Below are 20,026 nucleotides of genomic sequence, written 5' to 3'. Positions count from 1 at the left end.
ACTGCAACTAGTGGAGCAGTTTTCCAGGGTGGCACTTCCCTTTCCCACCCTCCCCCGTTAGGAAAAGCCCTTCTTCTCCTGAGCTCCCATCGCTGCCTGAACCCCACTCGGCCTGGCCCTGCAGAAGCGAAAGCCAGGGACCGGATTTCTCCTGAAGTCTTCTCTGCCAACGACAGTTCCTCTTCCACTCTCCCCCACCCAAGGGCCGCTCCTCTTACAGTAGACGGCGGTGCCTGCATCGAAATGGAATTCAGGAGGAGAAGCACGTGAGGGGGAGGGGAGAGGTGCATTTTGGAGGAACTTGATAGGAGGTGCCTTGGGACACCCTGGAGGCGACGAAGCTGCGTCTCTCAGACTGCCACTCTTACTCCTAGCCCTGTACCAGAACCCCAACCCCCGGCCTGAGACTCCTGGGATCGGCTGAGCTCGCGGGCTAACGCTGTGAAGCCTGCCCAGCTACCGTGACGTCACGAGACCCCCGCTATCTCATTGGTGGCTATTTCCTCTCCCGCTGTGGTCCCTGGAGGCGCCGGAGGAGGTTTCCGTGACAACTGCAAGCTGGCTGCAACGAAGCCGCCCACGTAGGCCTCCCCGGCCTGCTGGAGGAGAGGGGATCCCCCAGGGTAAAGGCGGCTACACCCGGAGAGCCCGGAAACCGGAAGCGCAGATCCTGCCGGCTCTGGACTAGCCGCTCAGCACCAGGGCGGAAGGAAGACGAGGCGAGGCAAGCGCCAAGCTTCCATCCGGACTTCAAGGCCAGTGGCTGGGTCTGGTTTTCTCAACACGGCCTCCTAGTCTCCTTCCCGCTTGGGCATCTGTTTTTCTTATATAGACCCTGGAGCCGCCCGTGATGTTCTGTAAGCAGGTTCCGCTTCAGAATCAGAGGTACTTAAGAGGGAACCTGGATGCTAGACCTGCCCTTGCTGCTGGCCTCAGTTTCTTTACCTGTAAAACAGGGATTTTGGAACTGTTAAATTAAATCAAACTTAAAAGAATTACAACTTAAAGCTGCTGGAACTTTACATGATCCCGAGCCTTGAGAGGAATGTGGCTATGCAGCCTGAGTCATGTGGCATGCAGATGCAACCTCTGCCTTTTTCCGCTGTAAATAATTGAGAAGACCAAGTAGCATCCAAGGTAAGACCCCTTTAGATCATTGTCCCTCCTCACAGTCATAATCTTCCTTGGAATGTAGCAATCTGAAACCAACCACATCGTTGTAGGTATGCAACTTGCATGCACATTTGTAATTCTGCTGGAATGTCCCTGCCTCCGTCTATATAATTGAAACCTTAACTTCACCTTGGAAACGCTGACATCATTTGTTTGGAGTCAGCGCTTTCCTGGATGGCCATCCTCAATCTTTGTGTTCAAATAAACTCTATGCTTATTTACATTTTCTGAACTTCATTGTTTAAGGTTGACAGAATGCAGGAGGCAGGGGGACAGTGCAGTGGAGGGACATTAGAACCCCTAGAGTCCTGTGACTCCCAGTCAGAGGGGTCGGTCAGCTGCCAGGTGTCTTTCAAGGGTTCAAGATGAAGTGACGTGCCCCAGTCCTACAGTGAGGAAGTGGCTGAGTCAGAACATAGGTAATTTCCAGAGCTTCTAATTAGCAATTCACAAGGAGATCCTTCAGAGCCTCTGCTTCCCCATTTGTAGAATGAGGATTGTAAACCCTTCTTCAGTGGGATGCCCCTAGAATTATGTGAAACCACTACAAAAAGTGCCAAACACATGGCTTTTAATAAATGGCCATTATGTCTTTAATTTTTAATAAAGAAAATGGGTTCTTATTAAATTTGTATTCTGTGTTGGGTCATCATGCTTATTCTTCTGTTAACTCGTTCCTCTTTAAGCTAGTCTGGCTTCCTGGTCTTCCTCTCTCCACCTCACCTCCCACTTCTGGAATTCCTAGGGATTCAGCTTGCTTCTCTCTTACCCTGGTCACTTCACTCTCCCCTCCAGTAGATCTTGAGAGGTCTGTACCTTAATTTGCTAGTCTCCTTCCCGTTCCAGGCATCAGTTTTTTTATATATAGATTTACCCTAGGCTGGGCACAGTGGCACACACCTGTAATCCCAGCACTTTGAAAGGCCAAGGTGGGCGGATCACGAGGTCAGAAGTTCGAGACCAGCCTGGCCAACATGGTGAAACCCTGTCTCTACTAAAAATACAAAAATTAGCCAGGCATAGTGTGTGTGCCTGTAATCCCAGCTACTCGAGAGGCTGAGGCAGGAGAATCTCTTGAACCCAGGAGGTGGAGATTGCAGTGAGCCGAGATCGTGCCACTGCACTCCAGCCTAGATGACAGAGCAAGACTCCGTCTTGAAAAAAAACAAAAACTAAAACAAAAATTAGCCGGGCATAGTGCACGCCTGTAATCCCAGTTACTCTGGAGGCTGAGGCAGGGGAATTGCTTGAAACCTGGGAGGCGGGGGTTGCAGTGAGCTGAGATCATGGCACTGCACTCCAGCCTGGGTGACAGTGTAAGACTCCGTCTCAAAACAACAACAACAACAACAACAACAAAAATCAAAAATAAATAAATAATAAAATAGGCAAAAAGTTAGATTTACCCTAATCTGCTGTAAAATGGGACCCTGTCTCTTACATTCCCTCTGTCCTCACTATTCCCAAAGACAAGGTTACAGAACTTTGCCATAATTAAGGGTTTTGCAGTTTTTATTGTGGAAACACAATTGGGTGCAAGGAGAATAACAAACCAGAGGTAATTATGGAGCTTAAGGAAATAACACCAAGTCATCTGCCAGATGCTTAGATGTTGGCATCCCTGTGGGTACTGGCCTAAGCTGGCTTCTCACCTCAAGTACCCTCTCTGCAGATAGTTCCTACCTCTTTACTGGCAGCTCAGATCTCTCCTGATCTACGGACTCATGTCCTTCTTCCATTCAAGAGTATTGATCTCTCCACTTCTCTAAGTAGCTCTCAAGAGGAATAAACCAGTGAGAGACAAGCCCCGCATTTCTGACCTAACTTAACAACCTGGAGGTGGGTGAACCAGGCAGGAGCCAGCCAGATTGCAGGGATGCCGACAGTCTCAGTGATGACAGCCCTTTATAGCTATGGATAACCCAGCATCACTGATCTCAGCTGGTGGCAGGAAGCTATCCCTAGGGTGCATGGAGGTCTGGCAGTTCTTATCTCAGAACCAATAAGCCTAGACCAGGGAGACTGGCCTTTAGCCAGGCCTCAAAAACCACTGAAAGAGCTGAGTGATGACAAAGTGAAGTAGCAAGGCTCGTGCTGCTAGGGCTGATGGTTAACGACCTCAGTTTCCTCATCTGTAAACTAGTGAGAAAAATACTATCTGCCTCATGGGTAGTTAAGGGGAATAAATGAGTGAATGCATATGAAGCGTTACTAAGTGGTATGTAAATCTTAGCTATTATTATCGTTTGGAGAGGTGAGAAAATGGGGTAGCTTTTTTAGTGGATAAAATAGAAAGATTTTCCACACACATCTCTTCTTTTGCCAATGTGGTCTCTTTATATGAACATACTCGTAAGTTAACCTTTGTTTTTAGTTTCTGTCTTACTGAAAGAATTGCAATATTTACACACTGTCACAGTATAAATGAACTTCTGTTTCATAAATTATGTAGTATTCTTTTTCTTTTTTTTGAGATAGGGTCTCACTCTGCTGCCCAGGCTGGAGTGCAGTGGCACAATCATGACTCACTGCAGATTCAGCCTCCCGGGCTCTAGCAATCCTCTTGCCTCAGCCTCTGGAGTAGCTAGGACAATGCCACCATGCCACCATGCCACCAGGCCTGGCTAATATTTTATTTTTATTTTTTATAGAGACAGGGTCTCATTATGTTGCTGAGGCTGATCTCAATCTCCTGGGCTCAAGCGAACCTCCTGCTTCAGCCTCCCAAAGTGCTGGGATTACAGGTGTGAGCCACTGTGCCCAGCCAATTATGTAGCTTTCATGTACTTACATGCTTCATAGTCTGTCAGGCTTCTGACAGTTGCATTTTTCTCCTTTGGAACATCAGCAAGACGTTGGATTTATACTAGGACTAGCCATGTTGGGGGAGGTACCTCTTAACATATTGAGGACATGGAGTTTTGTTTGGAAGGGACTTCAGTTTCCTCTCTACCCACCAAATGCTATGCTTATGCCTATGGCTTGTCCTTCTGGTTGGGCTTATTGAAAGAAAAAAAAAAGAAACTTAGGAGGCAGAAGCTTTGAGGCCAGGGACTGCTGAGTGTGGCATAGTCGGTTGGTCTGTCTGAAGTCACTTGGTTAACTATGTTGAATAGAAAAATACAGTCAAAGAGCCCACCTGCTGTTCTCCAGGGATCCTGAGACGTATGCCACCTCCATGCTGTTATAGTATCAGAGCCCAGAGGGGCGTGGGTGGAAACCTCACAGTCTGGCTTCTTCTAAACCCTTTCAGAAGTTGATCCTTTATATATCAAACTTGGAGCACAAGTGCGGCAATCAACCTGCTGACAGGATTAAACAAGAATACCTGAGGCCAGGTGCGGTGGCTCATGACTATAATCCCAGCACTTTGGGAGGCCAAGGTGGGTGGATCACTTGAGGTCAGGAGTTCGAGACCAGCCTGACCAGTATGATGAAACCCCATCTCAACTAAAAAGACAAAAATTAGCCAAGTGTGGTGGCACACACCTATAGACCCAGCTACTTGGGAGGCTCGGCCAGGAGAATCGCTTGAACCTGGGAGGTGGAGGTTGCAGTGCACCGAGATCATCCCATTGCACTCCAGCCTGGGCGACAGAGAGAGACCCTGCCTCAAAGAAAAAAAAAAGAATATCTGTCCTAACCCACCAGTCCCATTTCTTTTGCTCTCTTGAAGGAAAAGGGTCCAGGAACTGTTGGCAATTTTTATCCAAAGTAACTGACACAAAGACAAAAATACTTTATCAAAACAAGAGAGACTACAGACTACTTATTAATCCCCTGGAAAACTGGGCATCTTTTGAAATGATGTGGTGTATCTGAAACCCAAATTCTGAAATTAAGTTCCTTGGATACACCAAAAGCAGGGCAATGACATTTATTGGTGTCTTTTGTGTGTCAGTTAACAAAAATGCTTTACATATGTTGAATAATTTTAAGCCCTCAAAACAAAACTATCTTCACTTTTATGGGTCTAGAAAAGGCAGCTCTAAAATTGAGGTCATACCTACAAAGTACCATGACTAACGTGGTTGTGGCTGGAACACCATTCTGGATCTATCTACAGGTTCTTAGGGGAGGCAATCATCTGTTTATCAATAGCTGGGCTGTCTTATAGTGAGTAAAATAGCTAAATATATATATATATATTTGTTTGTTTGTTTTGTTTTGTTTTGTTTTGTTTTGTTTGAGACAGAGTCTTGCCCTGTCACCCAGGCTGGAGTGTAGTGGTGCCATATTGGCTCACTGCAACTTCTGCCTCCCGAGTTCAAGCAATTCTCCTGCCTCACCCTCCTGAGTACTTGGGATTACAGATATGCACCACCATGCCCGGCTAACTTTTGTATTTTTAGTAGAGACTGGGTTTCACCATGTTGGTCAGGCTGGTCTCGAACTCCTGACCTCAAGTGATCCACCCACCTTAGCCTCCCAAAGTGCTGGGATTACAGGCGTGAGCCACCATGCCTGTAAAGATATGAGTTTTATAGATAAGTTAGAAAAAAATATGTAAGGGAAGGCACAGTGGCTTATGCCTGTAATCCCAGCACTTTGGGAGGGCAAGGAAGGCAGATCACCAAGTCAGGAGTTTGAGACCAGCCTGGCCAATATGGTGAAACCCCACCACTAGTAGAAATACAAAAATTAACTGAGCATGATGGCACGTGCCTGTAATCCCAGCTACTTGGGAAGCTGAGGCAGGAGAATCGCTTGAACCCAGGAGGTGGAGGTTGCAGTGAGCCAAGATTGCGCCACTGCACTCCAGCCTGGGTGACAGAGCAAGACTCTGTCTGTCTTGAAAAAAAATTTTTTAAATAAAAAGAAAAGAAAAATATATAAGAAAAAGCAAAATAATCAGACATAATCCCCCACCCAAAGTTACCACACAAAACATTTTGGTATTATATTTGAAAACACCAATATATTTACCTGTTTTTGTCATCTGAGCTGTTACAGTGAGCCTTTTTCTAGATCCATAAATGTAGGTCTATGTCATCTATAGTTGGCTGGATAATATTTCAGTACTTGTCTGTCTCATAAATTATTCATCTGGCTCCCCTATCATTAGACATTTAGGTTGTCTCTAATTTTTATTTATTGTAAATAATGCTTCCATGCATATCTTTGTACATCTTTGGGAGCTTTTGTTTTGTTTCCTTAGGAAAAGTTCTTAAAAGTAGACTTGCAATGTCAAAGGGAATGCATTTTTTTTTGTAAATTTTAAATCTATCTATCTATCTATCTATCTATCTATCTATCTATCTATCTATCATCTATCTATCTATACACACATATATAAAATATACAGAAACATTAAAATGGTAGTTATGGAGGGTGGGAGCCCTGCAGGATAGAAGGAAATGGGAAGATGCAGGTCAAAGGGAACAAAGTTGCAGCCTTGTAGGATAAGTAAGGCTATAGATTTAATGTACAGCATGAAAACTATAGCCAATAATATTGTATATCAGTGATTTTCCAAGAGAGTAGGTTTGAAGTGCTCTCATCACGAAAAAGAAAGGTAACTATATGAGATGATGGGTATGTTCATTTGCTTGATAGTAATCAGTTCATTATGTCTATCAAGATAAGTCAGTATATCAAAACATCATGTCATACACCTCAAATACATACAGTAAAAAATTTAAAAAAAGTATATCACATATACTGAAAGTGCACAAATTATAGTTTGATGAAAAATCATAAAAATGCACCTGTATAAATATGACTCACTCTAGTCCTTCAATGTAAATAAGGAAAAAAATACCTATATATTTGACCCAGATTAAGATATAGAGAAACACCAATACTCTGAACCCCTCTCGTGCTTCCTCCCTGTCTTTTTTTTTTGAGACAGAGTCTCACTCTGTCACCCAGGCTTGAGTGCAGTGGCACGATCTCAGCTGGGACTACAGGTGTGCACCACCATGCCCGGCTAATTTTTGTATTTTTAGTAGAGACAGGGTTTTGCCATGTTGGCCAAGCTGGTCTCAAACTCCTGACCTCAGGTGGTCCACCTTGTCCTCCCAAAGTGCTGGGATTACAGGCATGAGCCACCGCGCCCAGCCCCCTCCTTGTCTTCACGGCACCTCCTTTCCAGACGTAAGCACTCGTCCAACATTTAATATACTAGATTAATTCTGACTTATTTTAGCTTTATATAAATGTAATCATACAGTATGTACTCATTTGTGTCTGATTTCTTTTACTCAATATTATCTTTATGAACTTACTCATGTTGTCAAGTATAGTGGTAGCCCATTCATTTTAATTGCTGTATTTTTGGAGGATAAGCTCTAATATTAAATTATTATTATTATTTTTTTGAGATAGGGTCTCTGTCACCCAGGCTAGAGTGCAGTGGCGTGATCATGGCTCACCGCAGCCTCGACCTCCCGGGCTTAGGTGATCCTCCCACTTAGCCTCTCAAGTAGCTGGGACTCTGGCATGTGCCACCATGACTGGATAATTTTTGTATTTTTTATAGAGATGGGGTTTCACCATGTTGCCCAGACTGGTCTCAAACTTCTGAGCTCAAGCGATCCACCCACCTTAACCTCCCAAAGTGCTGGCATTACAGGTGTGAGCCACTGCGCCCAGCTAATATTTAATTTTTAAAAAGTGAATACTCACGTGTAACCATCACTCCTTAAGCCTCCTTTGTGCCCTCTACCGATCATTACTTCCTCCAAAGGTAACCAGTCTTCCAGTTTCTATCACCTTTGATTTGTTTTACCTACTTTTGAACTTCAGATAAATGGATCATATAATATGTATTATTTGATGACTGGCTTATTCCATTCATCATTATGGATCCATTCATCCATGTTGTTGGGTGTAGCAGGAGTTCATTCTTTATTGCTGTGTGAATACACAACAATTTATTCATCTATTCTACTGTTGATGGATATTTGGATTTTATCTAATTTTATCTAATTTTAGGTTATTATGGATAATGCTACTATGAACATCTTGATTTTGAGAATTGTCATTCAGTATTATTAAAATTTTCATGTATGTTGGAAAGTTTTATAGTTTTCTTCACATCATTTCTATGCATTTATGTATTTCTACTCTTATATTTTTAAAGATGAGGGCTTGCTCTGTTGCCCAGGCTGGAGTGCAGCAATATGATTGTAGCTCACTGAAGCCTCAAAGTCTGAGGCTCAAGTGATCCTCCCCCCTTAGCCTTCCAAGTAGCGGGACCATAGACTTGCACCACCACACCAGGCTATTTTTCTTTTTCTATTTTTTTTTGTAGAGAGGGAGTTCTCAATATGTTACCAGACTAACCTTGAACTCCTAGCTTCAATTGATCCTCCTGCCTCAGCCTCCCAAACCTCTGGAATTACAAGTGTTGAGCCACTCACCCAGCTTTGCATTTATTTTTAAGTTTGTTCCTAGGTAGTTTATGTCTTTGGTTGTTTATGTTGATTATGTTTGGTTGTTTATTTTTTTTGATAGTTTGTGTTTTTTGGTTGCTTTTGTGAATAGGATCTTCTTCCAGGGAGGTCTTTATATGACACATTGTAAAAGAAACTAATATTTTTTAGAACTTCAGTGTCTTAAGGAAATTTTACTTACCTCTTTTATTTGTAAATAATTATCAAAAAGTTCTGGGACGGTGGTTCACACTTGTAATCCCAGCACTTTGGGAGGCTGAGGCAAGAGGATTGCTTGAACTCATGAGTTGGAGACCAGCCTGGCCAACACGGTGAAACCCCATCTGTATTAAAACTACAAAAAATTACCTGGGCATGGTGGCACGCTCCTGTAGTCCCAGCTACTCAGGAGGCTGAGGCAGGAGAATCGCTTGAACCCGGGAAGCGGAGGTTGCAGTGAGCTGAGATCGCGCCACTGCGCTCCAGCCTGAGCAACAGAGCAAAACCTTGTCTCAAAATAATAATAATAATGGTTAAAAATGATCATAGTTGCTTTGTAATGTGTCCTGTTGGCTTTTCATTTCATGGTGGTACAAAGGTAACAGAATTTTGGAGAAATTTCAAATTGCATGGTGGTGTTGAAAGCTTTCCCACTTCAGGAGCTGCTGCAGGAAGTCTCTATTTGGCTGCCAGAAAAGAACGCCTAAAAGCTGAGTCACTCAACAGGTGATTATGTACCAGGTACTAAATCTTTAGCACGTAAGTGCTAAAGAGAGGGTAGTAAACCCAACAGATGAGCACAAAAAGCATGCATAGAGCTTTCAGCCCATAGAGAGGGGATCGTAGATAAGCCACCATGGGCAAGAGCTTTCAAGGCCCGGGAACCTCATGAGGAAGGCCCTGAAGAGGAAAGGAGATTCGTTCTTTGGAGAAGGAGGAGCGCTCCCTGCCGGTGGGATGCGGTGCTGCAGTGAGGGCTGAGTATACTTAGATGTCAAGAGTCCCACGCGCGGTAGTAGCACACACGGGCCTTGGAGGGCGCTGAGAGGTGGTCTTCCCACTCTGCCTTAGAGCAATCGGAAGCACCATTCCGACTTCTGTGGACAAAGCCCTGGAGATTCATGATCAGGTGGTGATTCATGATTCATGATCATGGAGGGTACTGCTCCCACCTGGAAGAGACCCAGGAAGGGTTGGTGGGTGTGAAGAGGCTGGAGGCTGCAAGTTGGGGGCTCAGGCGGCTCTGGCTACCAGTGGGGTAGGACTGAAGGCCTCAGACTGGGCTTTGTGGCTGCGGACTGAGTTCGAGCCCCAGCTCTGCCTCTTTCTAATGGTGTGCATTATGGCCAGTCATCTAACTCATGCTCTCTGGGTCCAGTATTGAGCTGGACGTCTGGCAGTTTAGCTTCCTACCCAGTAAGGTAGGAAAGAAAACGTTACTGATGAAATGACCCTTTAAAGCTAAACATAGGAAAATACACTTTAACCTCATAATTTCAAATTCACTGCTTTTTTTTTTTTTTTTTTTTTGACAGAGTCTCACTTTGTCAGCAAGGCTGGAGTGCAGTAGCACAATCTTGGCTCACTGCAGCCTCTACCTCCCAGGTTCAAGCGATTCTCCTGCCTCAGCCTCCCGAGTAGCTGGGCTTACAGGTGCACACCACCACACCTGGCTAATTTTTGTATTTGGAACATCAGCAAGACATTGGATTTATACTAGAGATGGGGTTTCTCTATGTTGGGCAGGCTGGTCTTGAACTCCTGGCCTCAGGTGATCCACCCGCCTTGGCCTCCCAAATTGCTGGGAATACAGGCATGAGCCATCGTGCCCGGCCAAGATTCGCTTCATCTTAATTTTTAACAATATTTAATAAGCAGCGACTTGGAATCCTTCCGCTTTTACTTTCTCCCTCTGCTGAGCATTTAAAGATCTATAAATATACACAGGAGAAGCTGCTTCTTAAAGAGATCCTTTTGTCATCTGGGGAATCCTTTAGTTATGAGGATAATTTCACCCTCTAATTTGGTGCAGTAAGAAAATAAATGGTAAGCATGATTACATTTAATCATGTAAAATACTGCCCAGTGTGGGGAAGGGGATGCTTACTCACACAGAAGTCCTTTTATTCACTCTGCTGTGTCGTGTGTTTCTGTGACGGGTGTCCTGATGTCCCGTCATTCCAAGCACTCTCCTCCCGGAAAGCCATTGTGTGGCCCAAAAGAGATAGAGCATCTGAAAATGATTTTTAGACAAAGGCCAGACAGGTTGAGGATTGTAACTAGGTTGGTGACTTCCTGAGGTCCCTCAACATCTGGACATGCTGGAGGTAGGGGGCTCTAACTGTGGGGCCCATTGAGAAGATAGAGGACTTGCCCAAAATGAAGACATTCCTGAGGCAGCTGGGGGTGACCTTTGAGATTTCATTATTCTGGCCTGCCCATAGTTCAAAATTTGGCACTAGTTTTCATGGAAAAATGCTGTCTGCCTCAGCCATGAGACCTCTTTCACTGTCTGCAGTTCCGCTTCTACCTGGGCCCAACTGAGCCAAACTTAGCTCCTGAACACAGGTGGGCCAAGCCACCCCATGGCTCAGAGATAGGGTGTCCATGTCTCCCAATTTGCCTGTGACACTCCTATTTATCCCTGTTGTCTTTTTTTTTGAGACCAAGTCTCGCTCTGTCGCCCAGGCTGGAGTGCAGTGGCACAATCTCGGCTCACTGCAAGCTCCCCCTCCATGGTTCACGCCATTCTCCTGCCTCAGCCTCATGAGTAGTTGGGACTACAGGAGCCCACCACCACGCCCGGCTAATTTTTTTTGTATTTTTTTTTTTTTTAGTAGAGACGGGGTTTCACCGTGTTAGCCAGGATGGTCTCGGTCTCCTGACCTCGTGATCCACCCGCCTCGGCCTCCCAAAGTTCTGGATTACAGGTGTGAACCACCGCGCGCGGCCGCCTGTTGTCATTAATACTGCCCCATTCACTCTCCAAAGTGTCGCAGTTTGAGCGATAAATTATTTGATCTCCTTATTCAGAATCCTTTCTGCTATTCTCTCAATAGTTTGCAAGATTTGGCAGCCAAGGTTTGCAGAACAAGGTTCCAGGGACATGACACTGGTTCCTAAAAAGGTAAAAGGAAGGGAGAGTGCAGGAAGGGTCTAAGGCTTTCAACCCAGTGTGGGAAAGACCCAGGAGGCAATAATGCCTGCTCTGGTTCTCTTCCCACCTTCATGGTCACCCTCATTTGTTGAGCTCCTGCATTGCCTCTCCAGGTAGCAGGAATCCAGATACATAAAAGGCAGTGCACTGATCTCAGCCGGTGATTAGGAGGAAATCGAACATTCATCCCACCTGAGGAACATTTACTGAGCTCTGCCTGGGGCCAGGAATCCAAAAAGAACTTCAGAGAGTAAATAATTATAATAGAGTGAGGTGAATGCTGTGAGGTAAGCTGAGGGTGTCACAGGAGCCCAAAGGAAGAACTTGCTCACTTTTCCTGTAAAGAGGGTGGGATGGGTAATTGGAAAGATGTCACCAAGGAGATGTGTGAGCCTGGCTCTGCAGACAAGACAAGGTATCAGGTACCTCTAAGTGGGGGCAGGGAATTCTCAGCTTTCAAGAGCCAAACAGCCATGATTAGAAGCATGTGTTAGCCAGCAGCAGAGACCCAGGCAGGCAGATGAGGAAGATGAGTTACTTCCCCAAGGGTGGGGCTGGTGCTCCTTCAAGCCCTCCCTCTTAGGGCCAGCTTGTGCCAAGACCTGAGCAGGGGTTGGAGCTGAAGGTCAGCAGCAACTATATGGCCTGCAGAAGAGAAGGGGTGGGGCTGAGTCAGATACACATTTATCTGATATCAGTTCAATTTCCCGGGGGGCAGGGTGGAAATATGGGCACAGTGTGTCGAGGCAGAGAAGCAGAAAACATGGGCTGGCCCCCAAGGCACTGGTTTATGCCTGACCACAGGGAAAGGTTTAGAAACAAGCCCTGCCTAGTCCACTCCTCCACCCCCCTCCACCCGCCATGATTTGTCCAACGGCTGGCTCCATTTGGCAGTATGCCCCGAGGATCTGGATGCTGAGGATGACTTAGGTTCCAGGGTCTGGCCAAGGTAACCCAGCACTTCAGCCTACATCTTCAGCATCACTGGGCAGGCTTATTAAACACAAGATGCTGGGCCCACCCCTGAGTCTCTGATTCAGCAGGTCTAGAAGGGGGCCCCCTAAATTATGCTTTAACAAGTTCCAGGTGATTCTAGTCCAGGGACCATGTTTTGAGAACCACCAAGGTAATCCAAGCCGGGTATCCTCGTTGACCAGGGGCCCTGGAGATGCTGCCTGGGGCTAAGACAAGGGCACTGGATTTGAAAGCTGAGGGTTCTGGTTGCGGGCTGGCTCAGGCTACTCGGTTGCCACATGTATAAAAGGGTAATTCTGCATCTTAAATAAGACCTTAGATGTGAAAGCCCTTTGTCAACTGAGAGGTGAGATTTGATGTCAGTTTTTTTACATGCAAACCTAGGGCTGTAAAGTTTGCTCATTTCTCCTAAAATAATTATGGCTGTGGTCTGAGGACCACACGTACAACAGGATCCTCTGGGAAGCTTCCTAGAATGCAGACTTTGCAGCTCTAAATCTTGATGTGGACCCTATCATCACATTTACATTTTCAACACATCTTCAGTGATTCTTGTGCACCCCAAGGAATTTGAAAACCACTTGCTTATGCTGGGGCGGTAGTGAGGGATGGAAAAAAGCTGTTCTTCCGTTTTCTGATCTGCTGTTGGGCCAGGAAGATCCCCCGCCCTCGCCCTGAAGTTTCCTTGCTGCCAGCATCCTTTGGGAACCTCTCATCTCAGGAAGGCTGCCTCTCTGCCCCGTCATTTTCCTCCTGGCTCCCAGCTGCATGCAGGCGCCACCTCCTGGCAACATAGTTCTTTCACTCTTTTTCTCCTGTTGTGTTAATCAGATCCTCCCCACATTAAGTGTTGAGAAAAAGAGCCTTTCCAATGTCAGAAAGAAATGTGATTCTCTTATATTTGAGGGGTTTCGATGCCTCCTTAAATGTCTTCACTTCTTGTGATTTTACTATTCCACTCTCTAAAAAACAACAATTAATAAATATATATACGTTTAATTCTTAGTTTTAATTTAATTTTTTTTTTTTGAGACAGAGTCTCCCTCGGTTGCTCAGGCTAGAGTGCAGTGGTGTGATCTCAGCTCACTGCAACCTCCGCCTCCCAGCATGCACCACCACGCCCAGCTAGTTTTTTCTGTGTGTTTTTCATAGAGATGGGGTTTCACCATGTTGGCCAGGCTGGTCTCCAACTCCTGATCTCAGGTGATCCACCTGCCTCAGCCTCCCAAAGTGCTGAGATTACAGGCATGAGCCACTGTGCCTGGCCTTAGTTTTAATTTTTAATACAGTAAATATCAACAGATATATCTCACATAAACAAAAACATTTTGGGGCCGTGTGTGTGTGTGTGTGTGTGTGTGTGTGTATGTGTATTTTTTTTTAACTCTAGGTGCTAACCTTAAATAATTCTCCTCTGGGCCAGATGTGGTGGCTCATGCCTGTAATTCCAACACTTTGGGAGGATGAAGCAAGAGGATCATTGGAGGGCAGGAGCTTGAGACCTGCCTGGGCAAGACCCAGTTTCCGCACACACAAAAAAGAAAAAATTAGCCAGGCATGGTGGCAAGCACCTGTGGTCCCAGCTATTTGAGAGGCTGAAGTGGGAGGATCACTTGAGCACAGGACATGGAGGCTACAGTGAGCTATGATCACACCACTGCACTCCAGCCTGGGTGACAGAGTGAGACCCTGTCTCTAAAAACAACAACAATAATAGTCCTCTGTATATTTTAAGAGAACAAAGGATTCTAAGACCAAAGAGTTTGCGAGTCACTGACTTATATATTTATAAAATGGAAACAAAAGTCTCACACTACAATAGTCATCCTTACATCATACAATGCACCCTGAGGCTTTCCTTTCTATTCCATTTTATTTCATCCTTTTAAAAGTACTGGTGCTGGCCAAGAAAAGTTCATTTGCGATAGCTTAAAAAGCAATCAACCAAAGTATGGGAACAGTATGTAATTTTCTGGGGTCCACTTTTTATTTAAGTTAAATGTTGTTATTTAAATTTAAAAAGTGCCTAAGGCCACATTAGCCTTAGGATCATGTTCTTTCTTCTAAACAGAGCTGAATTTACCATGCAGTTAGTGAAGCTCAGGTTCAAGGCTCCTGACTTTCACAGGCCCCTCCTGGACCCTCTACCTATTTTTTACCTATAATTTGGCATTCTTTTCTAAAAGATCTGTATCTGTAATCTGTATAAACTTCAGGCCCCACAAAACCCAGATCCACACTTGCTACTAAACTATATTTTTTTCTGTATATAAGCTGGAATGTATTAAAATAACGTAGTTTTTGCTTGCTTTTCTAATTAGAAACAATGATAGTTAATAGTCAATTTTTCTAATTGAAAAAGAGCTGCTGGTTTGCATTAGGTCTCTTTGGTTGAGGAAAGAAACCCACATGAGTTAGTTATATTTCAAGGAAAAGGGAGCTGACTTTAAGGACACATGTGCACTGGAACTACAGAATCATCCAGAACCAGTCTGTTCCTTTTCCCCAGTGGTCACAGGCTCTCTTGCTCACAGCCTCTCTGCTGCTTTCTTGTGAATCTGTCCATTCTGTCCTCCTCCCTTTATGGCTAAGCCTCTTCATACTCATGCGTTGCACATGGCCCACAGGAGCCTTTTGCTAGCTCTAATGGCGAATTAGCCCAGTCTCCCTCTATTTCCTAACTATCACTTCCTCAATGAGGAATCTGATTGGCCCAGCTCAGGTTTCTAAGACATGCCACATCATAGATTGCTGGCCAGTCTGATATAGGCCACCCTTGGATCAAGTGCCCAATAAGCCATAGCTATGGAGAACAGGGTCATGTGGTACCAACCTTAGTCTGTAGACAGGGCCTTATCCCTTAGAAGAGACTAGTCAGCAACAAGCTCAGCAAACCATCAAACTGATCTGAATTCAAACTTTGATTTTTTGCTCCATATATTTAGTTGGATTTAATATTAATTAATTTATTTTTTCAAGAACCAGAGTCTCACTATGTTGCCCAGGCTGGAGTGCATTGGCTATTCACAGGCACCACCATAGCTCACTGCAGCCTTGAACTCCTGGACTCAAGTGATCCTCCTATCTCAGCCTCCTGAGTGGCTGGGACTACAGATGTGGGTGCCACCACATCTGGCCTGGTGGTTTCCAGGCCAGATAAGTTTTAAAAACTTATCTCTTTTTTGCTTTAATTTTGTTATTTTTCAATTAATTATTTTTTATATAGAGAGATGGGGTCTTGCTATATTGCCCAGGCTGGTCTCAAACTCCTGGGCTCAAGTGATCCTCCCACTCAGACTCCCAAAGTGCTGGGATTACAGGCATGAGCCACCACACCTGGCCAGAACCTATTTTTCCCCCTTCTTTTTCCTTTTAATATATGTAGAGATGAGGTCTTGCTATGTTACCCAGGCTGGTCTCGAACTCCTGTGCTCAAGTGATTCTCCCGCCTCCCAAAGTGCTGGGATTACAAGCATGAGCCACCATGCCCAGCTTGCCAAAACCTATTTCTTTCGGGGCATATTGGTCTTTCTACTGCTTGCCTTTCAATCACTGGAAATTTGATGCAAGTCAAGGATTTTAAAGAAATATGTGCTGCTCTGTCACTCTAAAAGAATGAATAAGAAAAAAAATCAGTAGTATGTGCAAATGGGAAGTTTTATTATGATATGTTTAGCTGCTGGAGAGCTTGAGTTTAATCTTGGCCTTTAACTTATGAGGAGGATACACAAACTTACTGTATGAGTCATTTTCAAAATGTCTCCAATTATTTTGTCCCTTTGATGACATCATAGGATTCTCTGAATGCTTGGTGTGATGTACACCACTCCATATTATTGCTTTTTTTGTTATTGATGGCAAACATGTCACTATGACTTTTAAAAATAATCTGGAAGCAGAAGCACCACATGAAATGCATTTACAAATTTTAAGTCCTTCTGGGAAAGGCTTAGAAGTTGCAGGAAACACTACAGGACAGGAAGAGAATTCATGCACAAGCAAGCCTAGGATGGACCTGGCACTATTATGTTTTATAGCTGATCTCAGGCAAACTTCTGAGGTATCACCCTCACTTTGAAAGTAGGCAATATAAGCTTGCTAGAGCCCACTCTTCCTCTGTAGCAGCCAACCCTGTGGGTCAGTGTCTCTTTAAAGTGTGCTTCCAGGGTCTGCAGCATCCGAACCACCTGGGAACTTAGGAATGCAAATTCTCTGGTTTTCCCCCAGATCTCTGGTGTTCCACCAGATCTACTGAATCAGAAACCCTGGGGGAATGGTCTAGAAAGTTGGCTTAACAAGTCGGCTTAACAAGTCCTCCAGGCTATTCTGATGCAGGCAAGGGTTTGAGTACCATTGTTTAGGGCTTGCTTTTCAAAGTGTTAGGATATGCAACATACACCCAATACTTGATGGGGATTACAAGAATCTCTAGCCTGCACCATGGAACTCTCCCACTTTCATGCCTTTATTCAGGTTATTCCTCTAACTAGAATAGTCTTTCTCCAACAGACTCACCTCTTGGGATCTTGTTCATTTTTTTCAAAGCCAAACCAGTTCAATACCTACTTCCTTTAAGATGTTTCTCCCAATCCGCCCATCTCTCTGGAACATGGTATCTGTCTTTCAAAGGGTGCTCAATATACAACAAGTTGTTAGCTAGAAAGTTAGAAGTTGGGAAGTTAGGTAAAAATCATTTGGAATGAGTGTAGTGGGCTGTCTTCCATAATGACTACTAACTGATGCTTCGGGATGGACCTTTCTTTTGTTTTCTGTCATCAAGTCATGCATGTTCCTGATCCAGGCTGGAATTGCTGCCTCTCCTGGAATGTGTTTGCTTAAGATCAAGAATCAGCAAACTATGGTCCATGGGTCAAATGCAACCCACAGGCTATTTTGTACAACTTCTGAGCTAACAATATTTTTTACAATTTTTAATGATTGGGGAAAAAAAGAAAAATAATATTTTGTGATACATGAAAATTACATGAAATTCAAATTCTACCATTCATAAATAAGAGATCATTGGAACACAGCCACACTTATTTATGTTATCTATGGCTGGTTTCCTGCTACAAGGACGGAGTTGAGTAGCTGCAACAGAGATTGTATGGCCCACAAAGCCAAAATATTTATCGTCTGGCTTCTTACAGAAGAAGTTTGCCAACCCCTACTCTAGGTGACCTCACGTTTCACTCCCTCACTTCGTTCAGGTCTTTGATCAAATGTCACCCTGGTGGGGAGAGGTCTTCCCTGATCTTCCTCCTTAAACAGAGCATGTTCTCCCTACCTGCTCTTTGCACTGTTATGTTATGTTGAGCTATTTTTCTTTGTGGCACTTATCCTAAGCTGACGTTATAGAGGTATTTGTTTATTATGAGTCTCTCCTCATAAGAGCCAGCTTCATGAGATCAGGACCTTTCTTTTGGCTCATCTCCTTTTGTTTTTTAATTTTAATGAGAACCTAGAGAAAATAGACTCCTTTTAAAAAATATTTTTATTTATTTATTTTTTGAAACAGGGTGTCACTCTGTCACCCAGGCTGGAGTACAATAGTGCGATCACAGCTCACTCTAGCCTTCACCTCCTGGGCTCAGGTAATCCTCCGACCTCAGCCTCCTGAGTAGCTAGGACTACAGGTGTGCATCACCACGGCCAGCTAATTTTGTATTTTTGGTAGAGACGGGTTTTTGCTATGTTGCCCAGGCTGCTCTCAAACTCCTGAGCTCAAGGGATCCATCCGACCTCCTCAGCCTCCCAAATTGCTGGGATTACAGGTGTGAGCAACCGCACCTAGCCAGTGTTTTGGCTCATTTCCACATGCTCACAGGCTCTCAATAAACATTCAAATGAATGAATGAATATTCTCTAACAAGAGTATCTCTAAGATCTTCCCTGGTGGTTAAATTATTTTACTTTGATTTTGGGAGGGACAAGGAGCTGATTGAGTGTACTATCTAGACTAAGTTACGTTAACAGAGATCATTAGACTTATTGTTTGCCTTTTACAAAATGATGGATATACATTGTGAAATATTTCTTAATTAAAAGACCTGGAGGCCAAGCATTCAGACTTGGAGGCCATAAATCAAAAATCATTCTTCTGCCAGGCAAGGTGACTCATGCCTGTAATCCCAGCACTTTGGGAGGCTGAGGCGGGTGGATCACTTGAGGTCAGCAGTTCAAGACCAGCCTGGGCAACATGGTGAAACCCCATCTCTACTAAAAATACAAAAATTAGCTGGGCGTGGTGGTGGGCGCCTATAATCCCAGCTACTCAGGAGGCAGAGGGGGAGAACTTCTGGAACCTGGGAGGAGGAGGTTGCAGTAAGCCAAGATTGCGCCATTGCACTCCAACCAGGGCAACAGAGCAAGACTCTATCTCAAAAAAAAAAAAATTTTTTTTTCTTCTGTTTTTCAATGACAGCATCCAGAGTTGCCAATTGGAATGCAGAAAATTGATTTTGACTGTTTGTTTTTTAAGAGAGCTTAGGGACTATTTTGTCCCATTCTGTTTTATTTCAAAATTCTTCTACATTTTAATCCAATTATATATATATAGAATGTAGGCAAAATATGGGTTCCAACACATAATTGCTATTTACTTTGGGGCAAGGAGTTTTCTGGAAAACTAGCCAGCATCACTCAAAAGCCTCTAATGACTTTCTCATACCCTCCCATTTCAAAGTCAGATGAGTTGTTTTTAAAGGAATAATTCATCTTCCTCTCCCCCCTTTTCTTTTATAAAGACTTGTCTCTCATAGTTTGCACAAGATTTTTAAAGAAATGGGCTTGAGTTTACCTTGTGCTCAGTGAACAGAGCACCTTTACTAGGAACATGCCTTCTTTTCTCCTGCAGGCAAACAAAACAGAAGAATGTATCTGAGGGATTGGCTCTATTATCATATTAAGGAAATTTATACAAATGACTACTATCTGGAAGAATCTAAATTATAATTTTACTAAGTTATGGTAGTTCTCTCAGGAAGACTCTTCCTTTTGGGATTGTCAATATGGGGAGAATTATGACTTTTGTATTAAATCCTGAAGTATTTGCAGTGGCTCATGCCTGTAATCCTAGCATTTGGGGAGGCTGAGGTGGGCAGATCAACTGAGGTCAGGAATTGCAGACCAGCTTGGCGAACATGGCAAAACCCCATCTCTACTAAAAGTACAAGAACTAGCCAGGTGTGGTGGCGTGTGCCTGTAATCCCAGCTACTCGGGAGGCTGAGACAGGAGAATCACTTAAACCCGGGAGGTAGAGGTTGCGCTGAGCTGAGATTGCACCATTGCACTCCAGCCTGGGTGACAGAGTAAGACTCTGACTCAAAAAATAATAATAATAAA

General features: G+C 44.2%; 1 protein-coding gene across 1 annotated transcript in view; it reads left to right on the top strand.

Annotated features, from left to right (window-relative positions):
- The first annotated feature begins 536 nt into the window (after window positions 1–536).
- The window catches only part of LOC129523855 (putative uncharacterized protein FLJ44672), a 69,863-nt gene continuing 50,373 nt past the window's right edge, over window positions 537–20,026 (top strand). The window contains exon 1 of the mRNA XM_063708518.1: window positions 537–1,137. The gene's annotated coding sequence lies outside the window, so the exon portion shown is untranslated. The remainder of the gene's footprint in view (window positions 1,138–20,026) is intronic.

The sequence above is a fragment of the Gorilla gorilla genome, chromosome 6, assembly GCF_029281585.2.
Source record: "Gorilla gorilla gorilla isolate KB3781 chromosome 6, NHGRI_mGorGor1-v2.1_pri, whole genome shotgun sequence".
Taxonomy (NCBI): Eukaryota; Metazoa; Chordata; class Mammalia; order Primates; family Hominidae; genus Gorilla; species Gorilla gorilla.
The sequence above is the reverse complement of the archived record's forward strand: the minus strand, read 5'-3'. Positions and strand labels throughout refer to the sequence as shown.